This window comes from Adiantum capillus-veneris, chromosome 1 (assembly GCF_014529385.1).
Source record: "Adiantum capillus-veneris isolate H3 chromosome 1, ASM1452938v2, whole genome shotgun sequence".
Taxonomy (NCBI): Eukaryota; Viridiplantae; Streptophyta; class Polypodiopsida; order Polypodiales; family Pteridaceae; genus Adiantum; species Adiantum capillus-veneris.
Genome location: NC_140931.1, coordinates 77510777 through 77532339, shown reverse-complemented (window position 1 = coordinate 77532339; position 21563 = coordinate 77510777). Strand labels below are relative to the sequence as shown.

General features: G+C 40.5%; 1 pseudogene; it reads right to left on the bottom strand.

Annotated features, from left to right (window-relative positions):
• Positions 1-762: 762 nt before the first annotated feature.
• LOC147465011 (uncharacterized) lies at positions 763-1932 on the bottom strand (annotated as a pseudogene).
• Between the last annotated feature and the right edge of the window lie 19631 nt (positions 1933-21563).

Genomic DNA, 21563 nt, shown 5'->3' with positions numbered 1-21563 from the left:
AAATATCCACAAAAGCTTGTTTAATGCATTTTTACCCTCAAAAGCACACTTCTCCGTGATTTCAAATGCAATCAAGCACTTTAGAAAATAATTCAGTGTTGAATAGCTCTATATCAGAATCGGATCACTTACCTAAAGCTACTCCTACAAATCCTATGGGGTTTTGCATCTATGAGTAGAAAAACGCTTCACTGCCACACACGGACTAGTAAATGCTTTTATCACCTCACAAATCACTCGACCACCAACAACTACTCTAATCCACAGATCCTAACTAAACCTATCTAGTCGCAGACCCTCGGCAAGACACACGCTTCCTGGCTATCCACTTGATCACGGAATATCCTCTTCCGGATCCACTTAAGAAAAACGATTTCTTTAACCGAAACTAAATCAAGCAACCATCACACGAGTGTTAGTAGGAAACCTACTTAGGTCCTTGTGTCCCCGGCAACGGCGCCAATGTTGCGGGAGCGACTCACACACCCATGAAGTGCATGCAAACACTACCTAGATCAACATAATGTCAATCGAGGACACAGATGACACGATAGGCACACGGAGGAAATATCTTTAGCTTGTCAGGCTGAGACCATCCTACACATACAACACTCTGGAAGGCCATTGCACCCCGGCTTCTGAAACTAGAATAACTACTCATTACAAGTGACGTTTATAGCCATAATCCGCAGCATTTCATAACTCGCAAAAGATAAGACTTTGGTACGAAACTTGAGTTATGTTGTGTTGTTGACCCACTGGTCAACAAAAATCAAGGGTCTCAATCAAGAGATACTGCTCTCCGAGCTCATCAATAAAAACTGCTCTATCGACCTGTGGGTAGGCTCTCACAATCTGCCTAGGTGTAGACATCACGCGGTGTGGGGTGGCTAGCCTCACAAAGGGGTGATCATAAGTGTCAACATAATATGCAACCCCTCGTGGAGATCGGCCTACTATATGCAAGATCTGACCGTCTATATCTCTCATGCTATCCCTAGTCTCTCTGGTCTCGGTCAGTGTCTGAAGGGTGGGGGTCAGTGGTCTAGGGGCACTCATATCTACAATGGGTGATCTACCGGGCCCTACGTCTGGTGCTCTCAACTGGGGTGATGTGGTCGTCATAGACTCTCTCGTATGCTCTCTAATATGTGTCATCAAAGGCTGGCATGGGTCTCTAGATGGTGCAAGGTGTCGAGGTTGAGACTCTCTAAAGTACGTGTCTTGAAGGCTCTGGGTCTCTTTCTGTGGCTCACTCTGAGTGGTACGCAAAGTGCTAGAAATCGCCGTGTACAACGCTCTAGACTCGTGATAGCTCGAAACGCTCGGCGGCAAATCAAGTCTAGGTGAGGAGAATCCTGGCAGTGGTTTCCTGAGTGATGTGGGTGGTGGCACTATGTCTAAAGGAGGTGAGGCACTCCTACTCGAAGTAGGGCGCTGGGTCGGTCAAGGATCGTACAGCAATCCACAAGTCAAAAAGTAAAGCTTAGTGCCTATGGTGCTCATGTATCATTTGTCTTTAGGCTCGCCAACTAGTGTCGCAACATTTGTGGATAGGCATCTACTAGAAGTGCGACACTCTAATCGATATATGCGCTGAGCACTATCTATATAGATCACTCGAGGACCTACCCGCTGTAATGTAACCTGCACGGGATGGTCGAAGACCTCAAGGAAATCATCTGCGTGTACTAGCTCTATCTCCTCTAGCCTAATCAAATGGTGGACCACATACGTGGCGCGATAGTCATCTCTAAATGTGTCATCTCGCGTGTCGTCGGGAAGGACTTGCACCACCTGGAGGGTCTGTGTGGGGCCCAAGGAGGCGCGACACTGGACAAAGAAATGTCCATATGTGTCCGTGTAAAAGGGCCGGCCTCTGTGCTCACCTACAAGTGTGAGAAATGTGTACTCAGAGCACGAAGTGGTCATGGCCATCATATGTGCGCTCTTAGCGTGTGATAGGCCTCTAAACCTCGTAAACTCGTCGAATGTAGACTAAAATCAAAATCTGCACTATATCGAGGTTTATGCATACAATCGGACTCAAATCTGGCAAAACCTAACTCTCGGACGTATCCGCTCTAAATGTGTCTAATCGTGTACATGTGCGCGAACGTCGCGTATGTGGGACGTATGATGCGTGTGGAATATGTGTGAGAAGCAAAGAAAAAAAGAAAAAATTTTGTTTTCTTTTTTAAGTTTTTTTGTTTTTGTTTTTGATTTTTTTTAATTGATTTTTTTCTTTTTTTTAAGGCCTTTTTAGATTCGGACGCCCATGCAAATCAAATTTTATTTCTTGTGCTTTCACACTCTTTTTATTAGCTTTGTTGACTTTGTTTCCCTCTCTCTCACCTAGATTCTTTTCTCACATGCTTTGTCTTTTGTTGACTTTACTCCCTTTCCACACACCTAAAAACAAGCATGCACATGTGCTTGACCCCCCACCCCCTTTGTTTGCTTGTGCACTACACTTTACACACACTTAAATCAAGTAAGTGCACACACACACCCAATTTAAGTAGATGCACACACACCTAAATCAAGTAAGTGCACACATACACCCAATTTAAGTAAATGCACACACACGTAAATCAAGTAAGTGCACACACTGTTCCGAGAAGTGAGACCTATGCGCATGCAAAGCTAAAAATAGGTCGTGAAGTGCGTACGCTCTCAATTTGGTGAAGATTTTTTTGCAATCAACACTTCAAAATCACACCCAAAATCAAATTTTTATGCATTTTGCATCCAAATTAGGTCGATTTTGCTTCTCTTTGTGCCTAATTTTAACTAAAAATTAGCATAATTAGCAATAGAATTAAGCAAAATTAAGCATATTCAATTGATCATCACACTTTGAACTTTGCAATTCATCCAATTTCACATCAATTTGCAATCAATTACAAGCCCAATTAAGTGTGCACACACAAGCATAATCAAGCACTAATTGCTAATCAATGCACACACATTCTACCAAACATTGGGTAGCATTTCGATGCAAAATTGGCAATCGAAAACCATAAACCATATCAACATAATGACCATAATCAATCAATGATTTTGTATCAAACACATTATAATCAAAATTGCCAAAAAAACAAGCACCAATTTGTACACATTTGCCGTCACGTTGGCATACACTAGTGCACATAGATTTGCACCGATTAAGTGCACCTAATCAATTCTCAAATCTGCACTTTAATTTCAGATTGTAAAGTGGGTTAATGCACTCACATTACAACAAGAATCGCGTCGATTTCTCCACTCCAATTGACGATTACACACGTGTGTGTGTGTGTGTGTGTGTGTGTAGGCAACCGCTTCACCGCATCTCCACCTACAAGCACCAATCACAAAGCATCATTTTTCTTCAAATCAAACACATAATCATGAAGGAAAAACATTCAATTAGAGATTCATTCGTGTGTAGCACCAAAAACACACAAGATTAGTGAGTAATTAGACATCAAAATTAGCATAAATCACATATAATTACACACTTTCTAATCACTCAAATCATGCAAAATTGATGAAATTTCAACCCGTAAGAGTGATGCACAAGCCTCTAATTAGGCACATAAACATGTAAAACACTCCAATTGTTAGTGGATTAGTAGTAAATTAGTCATCAATTGGTGAAAATGAAGAGAAAACATGAAAATTACACACAACTTTTTTGACAAAATCTCATCACAAATCAACCATTCACCATCACCAATACCTAATCCTAATTAAAATTAGAAACTCAAACCATCACATAGGTGATCTTCTAGCTTAGGTGCTCGCTCCCCGGCAACGGCGCCAATGTTGGCAGTCATAGCACAACGCACAACCCACCGACATAATCTCAATCCCGTGGATCGGAACCCGGCTAGTGCATGGAGGCATGGATGCACCTAATGTGACGGAATGAGGACTCTGGGAAGACGGGTAAAGTAAGAGAGGAGAAAAGGGAAAGCCAATGAAGCAAGATCTATGCACACACACTCTCAATCTACACTCTAACTCTCTGATCATGCAGACAATGGTGTATCCCTTTGCTCTAATCTCAAGCACACACACTCTAATCACACATTAAGCATACACAAAGAAGCCTAATGAGAGAAATGTATGCAACCCACGTACACACACACTCTAATCTAGCACACATGTGTGGCAAGAATGCTCAAACAAGAGGAAAAACTTCAGAGAGAAGAGAAGATTAACGCTAATCATACACCATTAACACACATAAGCTTGAAAGACAAGAGAAAGTAGAGAGAACTTAGCTTCCATTAATCCCAATGACTACTACATATGATGTGGAAGATCCAAGCTCCATAGCCACTCCTCTTCTTCTTCTCCACACTCCCTCACACTCTCTTCTCTAAGAATTCCCTTTCACATCTTGTGAATTGACTTATATACAAGGGCTTTTGAAAATGGACGGCCGGCCAAAAAATGTATAACATGCTGCAGGTATCTAGGCTCATCTAATCATCAATGTACAACTTGGAACCCACTATGGAGCCCGTAAATACAAAAAATATATGCATACACATATGTGTACACACCAATGGAAGCATAACGCATGTCGTTGACGCTCACCCGTTAACACATATGAGTGCATATTATGGTTTGGGACCACCCAAACTATATCGGATGGCCACAAGACTTTGCATGAGTGAGGGTGAGCACCATTCCCCCATTCTTGCAAAGTTGCAGAGTCATTAAATATGGTATGCGCAATCACAACCCATAATATGTGCTAAAATGGGTTGTATAAGCCATACGACTCATTTTAGTGCATAGTTATGGTTCGGGACCGCCCAAACCATATTGGATGGGCATGAGATTTTGTACGTGTGGGAGTGAGAAATATTTCCCCACCCTTGCAAAGTTGCACAACCATCCAATATGGTATGGGTGGTAGTCAAGGTCCATACTATGTGCTAAAATGGGACATATGGCTCATACAACCCATTTTAGCACATAGTATGATTCGGGGCCCCCTAAACCATATCGGATAGCCGTGAGACTTTGCACAATGGGGGTGAGCACCATTCACCCACTTTTGCAAAGTCACACATCCATCCAATATGGTTTGGGCAATCAAGGTCTGTACTATGTGCTAAAATGGGACATATGGCTCATACAACCCATTTTGGCTCTTCTATCATGGATTAGGATATGATCATCTGGTATGGTTGGCTCTTTGGCCATGTACATGGGTCTTTATATGGTTTTGTATATTTTCATCTATATGATTAGCTTTATGGCCATATATGTTGACCTTTATATGGTCATCTATATTGGTATCTTTATATATGTGGACCTTTAGCTTTATGGGGCCATATATGTAGATCTTTATATGGTCATCTACATTGGTATCCTTCACAATGGATTAGGAAATTCTTGTCTATATATAGTTTCTATATGGGTGTTTATATGGTCCTCTACAAGTGCATCTACAATGTTGTCTCTAAGGTCATCTATATAATTTTCTGCTTGGACATATACATGGTTAACTTTGCAAAGATTGGTTGTCTACGTGGATCATCAATATGATCGGCTAATGTCATCAATAGAGTCATCTTCATTGCTATCTTTCTATGATGGATTAGGATATGATCATCTTTATAGTGGGCTCTATAGAAATCTATATTGGCCTCTATATGGTCATCTACATTGTCATCTATATGGATTAGCATATGATTTTGTCTATAATATGGTTGTCTCTATGACTATCTACATGGGCATTTATATAGTCCTCTACATTGACATCCATATGGTCATCTAAATATAGTGCTATCTTTTTGCCTAAGGCAACATGTATACGGTAGTCCTTATGGTAGTATATATGGTAAGTTCTACGATCTTTTATATAGGCATACATATGGTCATCTATATGATCATCTATACAACCGATGGTATGATCCTCTATATGGTCATCTATATGGTTTCTCCAATCCCTTTTAAATGGTTCTTTGAATGATTAACTAGATTTTTATCTATATAGTCTTTTAAATTATTTTTTATATCATCATCATTATTGTCGCATATATGGTCAACCAATTGGTGTCTAGTTGGACAAATAGCTCATGATCTATATGGACAACTATATTTCATCAACTAAAAATTAAAAAGAAAACTCTTTCTTTATCTCTCATTCTCTCTCTATCTGTCTCTTTATTTCTGTCGCCAACGGGATCCAAGGCAGGAGAGGCGACTAAAATTTAAAAAGAAAACTCTTTGTCTATCTCTCCTTCTCTCTCTCTCTCTCTCTCTCTCTCTCTCTCTCTCTCTCTCTCTCTCTATATATATATATATATATATATATATATATATATATATATATATATATATATATATATATATATATATATATATTTCTATTGCCAAGGGACGACGACTAAAATTTAAAAATGAAACTCTTTTTTATCTCTCCTTCTCTCTCTCTCTCTCTCTCTCTCTCTCTCTCTCTCTCTCTCTCTCACTTTGTCTCTCTTAATTTTTTTCGCCAAGGGGATCCAAGAAATAGGACCCCCAAAAGTTGGAAATAGATACATTTTGGATATGAATTTGTATATAATTTTACAAAAAATGGTATGATATTTATCATGTGGTGGAGGGACTCTTGTACACATTGTATGAGGAGAGAAAGAAAGAGAGGAAGAAAGAGTCTCAATAGAGACAAGGAGTGACAGAGATTTGTTGCAAACATTCTCTAAGTTGGAAGCTCAGTAAAATTTTGGTCAAAAAAGTCAATGCATGCATGTGGGTCCATGTTCAATCATCTCTACAAGTTTCACGACTCTTTGTCTCTACATGCTTGAAGTATGGTTCATCCAAGTAACTCAACGAGTTACGTGGACTCTCCACATGACACACCGAGCTCGGTGCCACGCAGGACATCCATGTAACTTGACAAGTTACGTAGACTCTCCACATGGCATTGAACTCTGTGCCGCATGGCCCAACCACGTAACTCAATGAGTGATGTGGCCATATCGTGTGGCACCAAGCTCGATGCCATGTGGTATGGCCATGTAACTCGTTGAGTTACGTGGACGTTCGCATGGCATCGAGCTCGGTGCCACATGTTATGGCCACATAACTTGTTGAGTTTTTTGAAGAAACCATGTGGCATCATTTGAAGGCTCAGAAGGCCACATTTTTGAATGAGATATGCAGCTTGAGTCACATAGTAAGTGTCACACTTGGGGGGAACTACAAAAAGTGGGTACGCCTGATCATGCATACACCCACACGTCGACAAAGGTGTAACAGACTTGGAAACTCCAAGTCTAGAATCTATCACAACACATGAGAGAATCACTTAAAAACACTTCACAACTTTAATCACAATTCAATTGAGTTGACACGTCCCGGTGTAGTTTCGTGCCCAAAGAGATTGGCCCCAAAAACGGGTGCCCCTTTTGATATTTATTTTTATATTAATGCTTGAGCAAAGTTAGAAGGCCCAAGGTTCCTCTTTGATCTTCTTTTCTCATTAGCCAAAACTGAGCCAGAGAATGGCCTTGGGTTTCAATTTAAAGTCCCTTAGGGCTCTCAAAAGCAGTTACGTGAAAATCTATGAGTCCAAAAGCATCTTGACCCCAAAAGCTACCGCCTAGGGTAGCCAAGGCTAAATGCGGAAATCTGTACAGCCTATCATAAAATGCGGAGATCTGTATGGCCTACCACATCAACAACCCCTCACGCTAGGATTTTTTTGAAATCCTTTGGTCGTTAGGGCCCCATTGCGGACATGACCCCATAAGTTGGAACAACTTATCATCTCAAATCTATTGTCTAGGTGGTCCACATGCCACATCACCATACCCCCCTCTTGAAATAATTGTAATTGCCCTTGATTATGCTTGCAAAAAAGAACAAAATCCCTAAAGCAATTTAGTAGACATTGACTCTAAGTATCGATGCACTAGATGACACCAATCTAGCACTTGCACCAAAACGGCAGTCAATGCACATTCAGATCATACTCAAATCAAATCACATAAAATCCATCTAGATCTAAGACCATGAATCCTAAAAACATATTTAGCAATTGCATCTAGATCCACACCAAACCTCACTGATGTCGGATTAACTAATTCTTATTGAAATCATGTCTATAGAATCTATAGACCAAAATGTTGCAGTCATTTTGTCAATCAATCCTACACTCAAACAAAATCACATGAGAGGGTACACACAAATCAGATTCATTTTTGGGAATTCCCATTTCCAAGTTCTTTATTCATGAAGTCATACAACAAAATAATATTGGCACATCAGTATCCTTGAAATCCAAAGGAAAATCGGTGACTTTATTCCATTTAGGTAATCAGTGCCAAAGGAGCAGAGTAGCTCCTCTCTTGTACAATCTCGTCTACACCAAATTCAACCCTCTTGACTGCGTTATCTCTCAAAATAGACATAGCTAGACCAAAGGCCTCAAGGTAAAGTTCCAATATCTAAAGAGTATTTGCTAAGTTCTCCTCCTCCATCCACTTCACATCCAATGCTGGATAGTTCTTGAATTTCACTAAGAACCATCGTATCACTTTACCTTTCACTTTCTTTTCTTGTGAGCCAATCTATGTTCTTGAACGAGTATCTCCTCGCTCTCTTCCACTTCAGGTTGCTCATCAGGTTCCCTGTCAACTGACACCTCACCCCTAAAAGGTTTCAAGATACTCACATGAAAAGCATTGTGAATCTTCCAAGTGTTTGGCAACCTGAGTGTGAGGATACATCATTTATCTTCTCTTGAATCTAGAAAGGGCTATAATACCTCATGCTAAATTTGAAAAAATTCGTTCCTTTCCCTTTCATTTTTGTAACCCTCCTGATCTGCGTGATCTCTCAAAATAGACATAGCTAGACTGAAGGCCTCAAGGTAAAGTTCCAATATCTGAGAAGTATCTTCTAGGTCCTCCTCCTCCATCTACTTTGCATCCAATGTTGGATAGTTCTTGAATTTCACTAGGAATTGTCATATCACTTTCCTTTCTTTGTGAGCCAATATCTATTCTTGTAAAGGATGCGCAGGCTCATGCATTGATTGCGTTGTCTGTGAAGTGCACCATTGTTCCTCACATCCGTTCAGCAAAATCTGCAAAACATGCTTGGGATATTTTGGTTGGTTCCCTTGTGCAGACTGTTCTTGATGCCTTAATAGATTCCTACCAGACTTTTGCTAGTGCTTGGAGACTGATGACCCAAGGAAATCCTGAAGTTGTCAAGTTTGATTCATTATGCACATTGCTGTTGCAAGAGTCACTTTCCAAAAAAAACAGAACTAGGAAGCATGCAATTGAACAGGCTTTTATTGCTTCTCAAAGAAAGGGTGGTAACAGCAATGCGGCCACTTCTTATGGTTCTACTGCGAGTGGCAAAACTTCTGCTTTTAATGCTTCTACTGGCAGCAATTTGTCTTGAAATTCTGGTGATAAGGGCAAAAAGAAGATGCGTTGCCATTATTGTAAAGCTAATGATCACTTGATCAAGTCGTGTCCTAAGTTGAAGGCCAAAGAGGCTAAGAAGAAAGAGGGTGGTTCCTCTGCAAATGCTGGTTCCACTACAAATGCATCAATTGTTGAGTCTTCTGTGAAAGGAGACTGTGATGCTGATGTTGATGCAAAATGGGCTTTTAGCATAGAGTGCAATTACAATCATGTTGTCCATGATGCATGCTTGTCAGTTGCTGCAGATTCACATGTGTGGTATTTCGATAGTGGTGCTACACAGCACATTACCTCACATCATGAATTGTTTACCTCTCTCGAGTCTGTCCCTCATGGGAATTGAGTCACTTGTGCCAACAATGCCTCTTATCCGGTTCAGGGATTTGGAAAGATTGTGCTTACTGCTGCAAATGGTAGTTCCTTCACACTTTTTGATGCACTTTATGTACCTGGGATCAACTCCATCCTTGGGAAATTACCTTTACTTCGTGACTTTCATTGATGATTACTCCAGGCATGCATGGGTATTTCCGCTTAAAGCAAAGTCCAAAGTTTTTATGTGCTTCAAACAATTTCTGGCTATGGCTGAAAATGTCTCAAAATGTACTATGGGCACCCTCCGTTCCAATCGAGGGGGTGAGTATATGACTTTAATGCATTTTTGGCTAGTTGTGGGATAAAACACCAATGTATAGTACCTTATACACCTCAGAAAATTGGTGTTGCTGAGAGGAAAAATAGGTCACTGATGGAAATGGCACGATGTATGGTCAAAAGTCAAGATTTGCCGCATTCTTTTTTTCTTGAGGCCATCATGTGTGCCAATATGTACTTAACAGGTGTCCTACGAAAGCTTTGCAGTCTATTACTCCATATGAAGCATGGCATGATAGAAAGCCTTCTATTGAGCACATGCGTGTTTTTGGCTGTTTGGCATATGCTTTGGTGCCACAAACACAGCGAAAAAAATTGGATGATAAGGCTGTCAAATGTATTTGTATTGGTTATAGTGCTGAAAGCAAAGGCTACAGGTTAAATCATCCGCAAACAAGGCGTATTCTGGTTTCTCGCAATGTAGTGTTTGTGGAAGATTATGTTCAGCCCTTGCTGTCATGTACTAGAGACAGTAGTGTAAGCTCACATGAAATTTATGACACTTTGTTGCCTCTTTTCAGTGGTGGAAATACGAACGTAAGTTCCAATGAGGCAAATGTACAGCCTATGGGGGTTTCTAAAAATGCTACAGATCAGCCTATTATTGATGCAGATGTACATGATGTACTTGATGAGGAAAGGGATGAAAATGAGCAGGCTAGAGGTATGCCAAAATGACTGGTGGGTGAAAGCATGAATAGGTGGAATGATATTTAAGCTATTAGATAGCATATCACAAAAACAATCTTGTGGAAAAAAGAATACAAACTAAATAAAATTTATAAGTGATTGCACTTCTACATTTTATTCTTTACGAGCTATCCATTGACATATATCATGATAGAAATTTTATGTGAATTCATGTCTAATTGTAGGCCAAAGTTTTTGATAGTAGGTGTCCATGGACACAGCTATTTGAGCCACCATTCCATGCTTTCACCCTGGTGCACCTTTCTCTAGTCGTACTCGTCCAGGCTCTCGCCATGCATCTTATGCATCAGATTGTTATGCTTTGGCTGTGTCTAGCTTACATGATGTTGAGGAGCCTCTGTCTTTTGATGAAACACAAAATTCAAAAAATTGGATGGCTGCCATGCAATCACAATACGACGCACTTATAGAAAATGACACATGGACTTTATGTGATTTGCCTCCTGGAAAAAATGCCATTGGTACGAAGTGGGTTTACAAGTTGAAATGCAAGCCGGATGGTGAGATCGATCGCCATAAGGCTCGACTTGTTGCAAAGGGTTATGCACAGCAAAAAAGGCATAGATTATGAAGAGAATTTTTCTCCCACTTTTCGTATGACTACTATGCATTGGCAGCTCACTTTGGTTGGGATGTACATCAATCAAACATTGTTTCTGCTTTCTTGAATGGTGACATATTTGAGGAAGTTTATGTAACACAGCCTCGCGGTTTTGTCATAAAAGGACAAGAGGACAAAGTGTGCAGATGTAAGAAGGCTTTGTATGGGTTGAAGCAATCTCCTCGTGCTTGGTATGAGAAAGATGACACTCATTTGGTTAAACGAGGCTTTCGTAATAGTCCAACAGAAAGCACATTGTATGTAAAGCGTGAGGGTGATGTACTTCTCATTGTGGTTCTTTATGTCAATGATTTGCTGATCACTAGAACAAATGAGAGACATATTGTTGATTGTAAGGCTGCTTTGAATGCTACTTTCAAGATGAAATATTTGGGGTTGTTGCATCATTACTTGGGTATACAATTTAAGCAGTGTGATGGTGGTATTTCCTTGTGTCAGAAAAGTTACATAAAGACATTGCTATGTAAGTTTGGACTTGAGGATTGCAAACCTATTTCCACTCCCATGGAAACATGTTTGAAGTTGAGTCTACATGATGTTGGCAATCCTACTGATGTCACTCTTTACCAAACTGCTATTGGCTGCCTCATTTATGTATGCAACACCAGGCCAGATATTTAGTTTGCAATCTCACAGGTCAGCAGATTTATGCATAGCCCAGGGTCTAAGCATTGGCAGACTGTCAAGAGGATTTTCCACTACCTTAGTGGCACTTTATATCTTGGCTTGTTTTATCTCAAGGGGGGATCATTGCCACTAGACTTACATGCTTTTTCAGACTCAGATTGGGTTGGTTGTTTTGACACGTGAGTGTCCACAAGTGGTTTTTGTTTCATGCTTGGCAGTTCATGTATATCATGGTTGAGAAAGAAGCAACCTACTGTGGCCACTTCGAGTTGTGAGGCTGAATATAGGGCAGTCTTCACAACTACGATTGAGTGTGTATGGCTCAGACGCCTTATGGCTGATTTGGGTGTTAGACAGGACACTGCCAACACTATCTACACTGACAGTCAGAGCGCATTGGCAATTGTGAGGGACCCAGTTTTTCATGCTCGCACAAAGCACGTTGAGGTGCATTACCACTATGTCAGGGAGAGGCTCTCAGCGGGAGAGATCAGCTTGGCTTATGTGCCAACACAGGACAACCTTGCAGATCTTTTCACAAAGGCATTGTCTCCTGAGTAGCTTGAAGATTTCCGCAAAGCTTTGGGCTTACTTCCCTTTGTGGACTTATCATGTCCTCAGGGCATGGAACTTCCCTTTACTCATGTGCCAGCTCTCGTTCACCGCATCACTCCAGGGGGGATTTGTTACCATATACTTGTGGTAGTGATGTGTGTGAACACACTAGGACCGTCGGGGCATTTTTTTCCTCTTTGGAGATTTTTTCCCCCGAGCATTGTATATACGCCCATCACTTTAGGGCTATATATCTTTCCATTTCATACTAAGTAACACACTCTCTATTGTGTGCCTTGAGCTTCCTTCATCTTCTCCAAGCTGTGTGCGTTTCTCTGCAACCCTAACTCCAACAGTCTTTGTACGCTATTGAAGTCCGATTGCACTATTTCATTTTGTTTGTTGAAGCTTGTTAGCATTTTTGAAGTACACAAGTCATTTCTAAAGACTGTGTTGTTACTGAAGTCCGTTTGTAATTTTTCTACCATTTATCACTAGCTCTAACAACCTCACTTTCTCTAGCCATGTCCATTCCCCACACACCTCAGTCTAGAGGTGCATGGAGGTCAAGACCACCAGGAAATAATCTCATCTTTATTGGTCAATGCCTATATATTAGGGTTTGATATAAGTCTATTTTTTAAATATGTTTGCGTTTTTGAAGTCTTTGTGTGCTATTGAAGTCTGATTGCGCTATTTTACTCGTTTGTTGAAGTCTCTTTGCGTTTTTGAAGTACAAAAGTCATTTCTAAAGACTATTGCACTTCTAAAGTTCATTTGTGGTTTTTCTACCATTTGCTACTAGCTCTAACAACCTCACATTGTCTAGCCATGCCCGATCCCCACACACCTTGGTCTAGAGGTGCACAAAGATCAAGACCACTCATCTTTATTGGTCAATGCCTATATATTAGGGTTTGATATAAGTCTGTTTTTGAAATTTGTTTGCATTTTTCAAGTCTATGTGCACTATTGAAGTCCGATTATGTTATTTTACTTTGTTTGTCAAAGTCCGTTTGTGTTTTTTAAGTACACAAATCATTTCTGAAGACTGATGCGTTTCTGAAGTCTGTTTGTAATTTTTCTACCATTTGTCGCTAGCTCCAACAACCTCACATTCTTTAGCCGTGCCCGATCTCCGCACACCTCGGTCTAGAGGTGCACAAAGATCAAAACCACCGGGTAATAATTTCATCTTTATTGGTCAATGCCTATATATTAGGGTTTGACATAAGTCTGTTTCTTAAATTTGTTTACTTTTTTAAAGTTTGTGTGCTCTATTGAAGTCCGATTGCGTTATTTTATTTCGTTTGTCGAAGTCAATTTGTGACTAACACTAAGCGGCTAGCCCTATGCGTGTAGCCTTCAACGGACTAAATACGGAGTAGTTCGGCAGCGGTAAGAGACTAAATACCTAAGCGGCTATCTTTAAGCACAAGCCCTAATAAACTATATGAATACCCATTAAACCTACACGACTAGCCCTAAGCTGCTAAGAGACCATATAACAAAAGCAGCTAACCTCTAATAATTATTTAATTTCTAAATTTATCTAAAAAAAATAAAAAAACTAATTATAAAATAGCATAAATCAAAATATATCTTTCTTTTAATGATAAAATTTTGTTATCTTTCTTTGTTAATAATGATTTTTTATTAATGTTATTTATAAAATAACAAAAGTTAATTTTTTTTTAAAAAATGTTTGAATTGAAAAATATATGTGTGCATTGTATATAGTGTGTTTACATTGTTTAGTGTGCATTTTTGTTTATTTGTGTGCATGTTTATGTGAATGTGTGTGTATGTGTGTATGCAATAAAAAAGAATGGTAGAACACTCACATGCTGCCTATTTGAGCAAGAAACAATTGAAAAAAAAATATCAAACTTGCAAACACACACACACACTATGTCACACAAACACACACACACACACACACACACACAACACAAAAGAACAAATCTACTAGGAAACTTGAAAAGAAGCTTACCTTGTCAATGGGGAGCAATGTATGAGTGAAATCTCAACTCCTGCAAGTCGTGAGGCAATAGATCTACAGCAAGTGAGGAGGAGGAGGAGGGCAAGAGAGGAAGAGAAGAAAGGAGCAAAATGCGCAGGAGAAACCGATGGGTTCTATTTTTTCAAAATCTATCGATACAGGTGTTAGTATGTGCGCCAGTACAGGCGCTGTAATAAGTGTCGATATTGACATCGATTTGCACATCGATATTTTCACTGGTATACACGTCTAAAATTTGAAAATTATTTTTTAACAAAAATTGATCTCCCTCCAGATTTACTTACACATATATCGACGCCTGCCATTGACATCGGTAATCTGATGTCGAAATTTAAGCAATTTCTTATAGTGTCAATTCAACCTTGTATGAGGGAGCTATGACTGATTTAGTGAAAACTACTTTATTTTTCTTATCAAAAAGAGAAAAGGTGAAAGAGTTTAGAGTAAGGGAGTACTATGAGCGTAGATATTTTGCATCTTTTGAGATTGTTGAAGAGAAAAATAAATGTTCCAAGCATTCATGCCTACCCACATTCCCTTCCACTCTCTTTGCCTACAGTTCCCACCCACAATAAGCTATATTTTGTCGTTTTGGATCGATTGAAAACTCATTCAAGCCTTGAAAATTTATAGTGAGATCTTAGAAAAAATTTCCATGCACTTCTAAACGAGCCTTCATCTTCTACAAATTTCTTAGTGATGGGTGCATTTCCTAAGATTGTGCTAGCTACTACAAATGACAAATCTTTCACATTTGTTGATGCACTTTATGTACCAAGGATAAAAAAGAACCTTTTGTCTATATCTACACTAGAATGACAATTTGCTTATGTTTGTTGGTGCATGTCATGTATTAAGGATAAAAAAGGGCCTTTTGTCTATATCTACACTTGCAAGATTTGATCTTGTTGTGAAATTTGTGGATGGAAAAAGCATAGTTGATGCTCTATTGTGGTGATGAAATTGTTGCATATGGTATTTTGTGTCATAGGCTGTATATGATCACCTTGTATGACAAGTGTGGGCTGAATTTTGCAAGAAAAGTTGTGGATTCAAAGGCTATTTGAGGTGACAAGCATTGGCATGCATGTTTTGGGTATTAGAATTTAGCCAGCTTGGTACGTTTAGAGAAATATGAGATGGTTTCTTCTTTGCCGCCCCTTGAAGCACCTTCTAAGCATGTTTGTGAAGGTTGTATTTTGGGTAATATGCAGTGTTCAAAGTTTACAAAAGATGGTTTAGTAAGATCCACATGTGGGCTACAACTTATGCATGGTGATGTTTGCGGACCCATGCAAATTCCATCCTGGGGTAGTTACTTGTTGGGACATGTAATTACTTGTACTTTGTGACTTTCATTGATGATTACTCTAGGCATATAGTGATGTATCCACTTAAAGCTAATTCCAAAGTGTTTATTGTGTCAAGAAATTTCTAGTAATGGCTAAAAATGTCTGTAAATGTAGTATGGGCACCCTTCATTGAGATCAAGGATTGGAATATATGTCTCATGAATTTAATGTATTTATAGCTAGCCGTACGGGATAAAGCACCAATATATAGTTCCATATACACCTCAGTAAAATGGTGTTTCATGAAATGTTGTATTTGTGGAAGGTTATATTCAATCTTTGTTATTGTAACATTTAATGGTCTAGTAACTTGTGTGTGGCGAAAAATAACATAGACATAGTGAGCATTTCATGAATAGATTCCTAATGAGCATAGAAAGAGTGCTTGGATGGAGAGAGCAACAAAAGCATAACACCTAGTTAGATAGGCATGAGCAATACTTCAAAAAGAGAGAGAAATTAAGCTATTGGTAGCAGTTGAGGACCGGATTTACATGGAGCCGGCGGTCCCCCCTCCAAAAGGCTTTGTATTATAGGTTTCCCCCATCAAGGGAGACATTTTACAATACAATACTTTGTGTTCCTTCAATAACATGCTGGTGCAATGAAGATGGAAGCTTCAAGCACCAAGATTACACTTGAAAACACAACATCAATTCCCTCACGCTCTCAGACCCAAGACCTCACACACCTTCGAAGATGGTGAGAGCTAGTGGGGTATGAGAGTAGATCGAGAGGAATAATAAGTATTCTTATGATATAGAAGTATGTCTCCTCACATAATCACTCTTAATAGCGTAGCATAGCTTAGTAATTAGCATGGTAGAGGAGATGAGCATGCATTGGAGCTTGGCTCTTGGTTGGATTTGCATCACAAAGCCAAGAGTTGTTGGTGTAGGCCTCCCTTCTTAGAAGCTTGGAGTAGATGATGAGCTTTCCATTAAAGATTGAGAAGGAGGTAGTCTTCTTTACTTCACACATGAGCGTCCTCGTGCAATCTGTCTCTGAGAGATTCTACTACCTTCTTTCAAGCATTGTAGTGAGATTTTTGAATTCTGAGCTCTTGCTTCAATCTCAACTTTGGTGGCTAGCTCCCTGAAGGGATTATTACTGAGGGTACTTCGGTAGGCGATGTGGCGGGCTGACAGATCTTTTGTCACTGGATTGAATATGGAAGAGTCCACTTCAAAGAAGCCTGTCATGAAATCCTCTTCAAAGGTCTGCATGTAATGAAAGGGCAGAAACATGACTCTCACATATAATCCCATGATGACATTCCTGCTTGGGATTTATGTCTCCATATTCCAGCAAATTCCCCATGTACCTTCGATAAAAACTTTCCGGGGATGCTCTACTGCTTCGGTATCACTGAAAGTTGTAATGCATGTGATGGAGCATTTTGGAAATATTTACAAGCGTCTGACAGGCAAGATCTGGGATCTCCTTCATCATGTTGATTACCCCTTTTAGAGTTTGAACCATGTACTGCTCGGATGGTGGGTTGTTATTGAGAGGTTTTGTGATTACCGGGTAGTTTAGCACTACCGATCTTTTGCTTTGCCAAATATAAAAACTATCCTAGGATTACCGTTTGTTGATGGGACAGTAAGTGGGGTCGATCCTGAGATACTAGGGAGCATTCCTGTAATAGGTTTCATCGGTTGGTCACTGATCAAACCTTTTTTTTTTTCCAGAGGGGTTGATTGTCTATAATTGTCTGAATCTGAAGGGTCGTAATAGGAACCTCTCTGTAGTCCCCTCTGCTGTTTGGTACAAGTTTGGGGAGCATCTTTTGCTGCCATAATTTAATTTCTTGCCGCATCAATGGCAGCACGATCATCTCGTGCCCGTGATTCTTTACCACCTCATCTGGAGTGATCATGAGGAGGGCATCCGATTCCAACACCTTCAGTTCATATTGCATATAATATCTGTGCAAAGGGTCCTTTACTTCTAAGATCCAGCATTGAATTTCATCCCTTGCTGACTCCAAAGTGGATGTCGTGGCTGGATCTGCAGATTCCTGCATTCCTTTTCCTATGCTAATAGTGGGCACCTCTGTTTGATGAGCTTCAAACGCGGTTTGTTTGAATCCTCCTCCTTGCTCAAATTCCCCTGGGGCCTGCTGATATTTTGTCTAATCTGCTCTCAGAGTTGCAAAATCCCCTCTTGCCTCAATCAATTACCTTTTTAATTCTTCGATTTCCTCATCCTTGGCTTGTTGTAGGGCCCTATGTCCTACTGTCATGATCAGTCTATCATATTTTTCTTGATTCAGGGCTGCTTTTAATTCTTTGATTTCTTGATTTAAGGAGACAGATCCTGCAACCGCCGTTGAGGAGGAGGGGGTATCTTGTATGGCCAGAAGTTGAGTTAGGGATCTACTCACCACAGCATACAAACTTTGCAGATTCTCAATCTGTTCTCTTTCTTTGGTTAGCTCCTCCTCAAGACGTTGCTGCTCGACCTGCAATACGGAGTTCGCCTTGTTCAATTGTTGCACTTCCTTGTAATAGTAGGCTGCATTCTTTTGTTCTCTTTGCAACTCCGATTGTGCCTGGAGTTGTGCCTTCTCTAGTGCCTCTATTTGTTGCTTTATATGCAAGGACTCTGATGTCGTTTTAGATGCTTCTTCCTTGGTATCTTCTAACTCCAACTCTCAAACATTGTAAAGAGCCCTTTGACATTGGAACTGTAGCTTGATCTGCTCTAAGTGAGCACCAATGTCAAAGGATTTAATTATCTCCTCTCCTTCCTCCATGGATGCTTGTGAGCATGGTGATCTTGGCCTATGCTGGCGTTTTTGGCCCTGATCCGATTGTGCAGCCACCTCATCTTGCTTTTCTCTTTGTTTCAAATCTTGTAGAGCAGCAGAGGTTGTGGCGGGCTTTGTTTGTGCAGACTCCGTTTCTTGATTCGTTTTGTGTTCCGTTTGCTTTTCCTCCGCTCCTTGTTCTGGCAAGCCTGCAATTTTTTCCTTCCCTTTTTCCGAAGTCTCTAAAGGTGCCTCAGCGTCCTTCGGAGAACCAAGGTCTTGACCTTGCTGGTCGTGTGTGTCGTGTTGTTCCTCTCCTTGCAAGTGACTTTACTCTTTTTTGCTTTGATTAGATTCGTCAGATGATTTGAGATCATCGATGCGTGGATTCTTTGATTCTTCTTTTCTCCTTTGCTCCATCTTTCGCTTGAGTTCATTGTGAATGCGCTGCCGCATGGCGCTGGCAGTCTCCCATTTCTCTTCAGCTTCGTGCCTCTTCTATTGCTTGATCCTTTCTAAAGCCGCTGTTTGCCTGCGTAGCAGCGAAATATTTTTGGCTTCATCCTCTTCTTTCTCATCATCTGCTTCTGTTCCTTGGGTTTGTTTCTGATCTTGCTTTTATTGGCGAAGCATTTCCCTCAATGCCTGAGCTTCTTCCATTGTTCTCCTAGCATGTGTAATGGGAAAAGCCTCTGCCACATGCATAGCTTTCTTTCGCAAGCGTGTATATCCAAGTGTGTATTGGTTGTCATGTTCCTCCTCCAAAGATTGATACTCGGAAGGAGTGTCTCTCTACAGGGACCTCACTTGTTGGCTGCTTTGAGCATCTGACTCTGTCTTTTCGCTGTCAGAATCTTTTAAAGGTGTGCTCTCCCTTGTCTGCTTAACTTCTAGTCTTGTCCTTGTGGAGGGTCCTGCCATGGGTTTTACAGCTCTTTTAGATCTGTGGATCAGATATATCTGCCCTTCGGTAGGTGGTAGATCCTCGATCATCCCCATTGTCTACTAGGCAATATGTGTGAGCATTGGTCCCCCGTTCATGTAAGCTTTACTTCTTTGACTTCCTTTCAGGTTTGCTTCCACAATGGTGTCAAGAAGATAGTTGCCAAAGTCGCAACTGACCACCCTGCCTTCAGCCAAGCCCATTTCCATTACCACAGTCATGTGCAACAAAGGTTCGGTATATCTGGGCGGCTTCTGCACCTTGAAATGTTGCGATATAAGGTGTTGGAATTAGGGTTGCAGAGAAACACACACATCTTGGAGAATATGAAGGAAGCTCAAGGCACACAATAGAGAGTGTGTTACTTAGTGTGCTTTGGAAAGATAGATAGCCCTAGAGTGATGGGCGTATATACAATGCTCGAGGGAAAAAATCTCCTAAACAAGGAAAAAATGCCCCGGCGGTCCATAGACATCACTACCGCATGTATATGGTAAAAAATCCCCCCTGGAGTGATGCGGTGAACAAGAGCTCGCACATGAGTAAAGGGAAGTTCCATACCTTGAGGACATGATCAGTCCACAAAGGGGAGTAAGCCCAAAGCTTTGCAGAAAGCTTCAAGCTTCTCACGAGACAATGCCTTTGTGAAAAGATCTACAAGGTTGTCCTGTGTTGGCACATAAGACAATCTAATCTCTCTTGCTGAGAGCCTCTCCCTAACATAGTGGTAATGCACCTCAATGTGCTTTGTGCGAGCATGAAAAACTGGGTTCCTCTCAACTGCCAATGCGCTCTGACTGTCAGTGTAGATAGTGTTGGCAGTGTCCTGTCCAACACCCAAATCAGCCATAAGGTGTATAAGCCATACACACTCAACCATAGTTGTGAAGACTGCCCTGTACTCAGCCTCACAACTCGAAGTGGCCACAGTAGGTTGCTTCTTGCTAAACCATGATATACATGAGCTGTCAAGCATGAAACAAAAACCACTTGTGGACCCTCATGTGTCAAACAACCAGCCCAATCTGAGTCCGAAAAAGCATGTAAGTCTGGCAGCAATGATCCCCCCTTCTTGGGATAAAACAAGCCAAGATTTAAAGTACCACTAAGGTAGCGAAAAATCCTCTTGATAGCCTACCAATGCTTAGACCCTGGGCTATGCATAAATATGCTGACTTGTGAGAGTGAAAACTGAATATCGGACCTCCTGTTGCATACATAAATGAGGCAGCCAACATCAGTTTGGTAAAGAGTGACATCAACAAGATCTCAAGCATCATGTAGACTCAACTTCAAACCTGTTTCCATGGGAGTGGCAATAGGTTTGCAATCCTCAAGTCCAAACTTACATAGAAATGTCTCTATGTAACGTTTTTGACAGAAGGCAATACCACCATCATACTGCTTAAACTGTATACCCAAGTAATGATGCAACGGCCCCAAATCTTTCATCTTGAAAGTAGCATTCAAATTAGCCTTAAATTCAGCAATATATCTCTCATTTGGTCCAGTGATCAACAAATCATCGACATAAAGAACCACAATGAGAAGTACATCACCCTCACGCTTTACATACAACACGCTTTCTGTTGGAATGTCATGAAAGCCTCGTTTGACCAAATGAGTGTCAGCTTTCTCATACCAAGCACGAGGAGATTGCTTCAACCCATACAAAGCCTTCTTACATCTGCACACTTTGTCCTCTTGTCCTTTTATGACAAAACCGCGAGGCTGCGTTACATAAACTTCTTGAAATATTTCACCATTCAAGAAAGCAGTAACAATGTATGATTGATGTACATCCCAAAAAAAATGAGTTGCCAATGCACATAGAAAACGCACAGTAGTCATACGACAAGTGGGAGC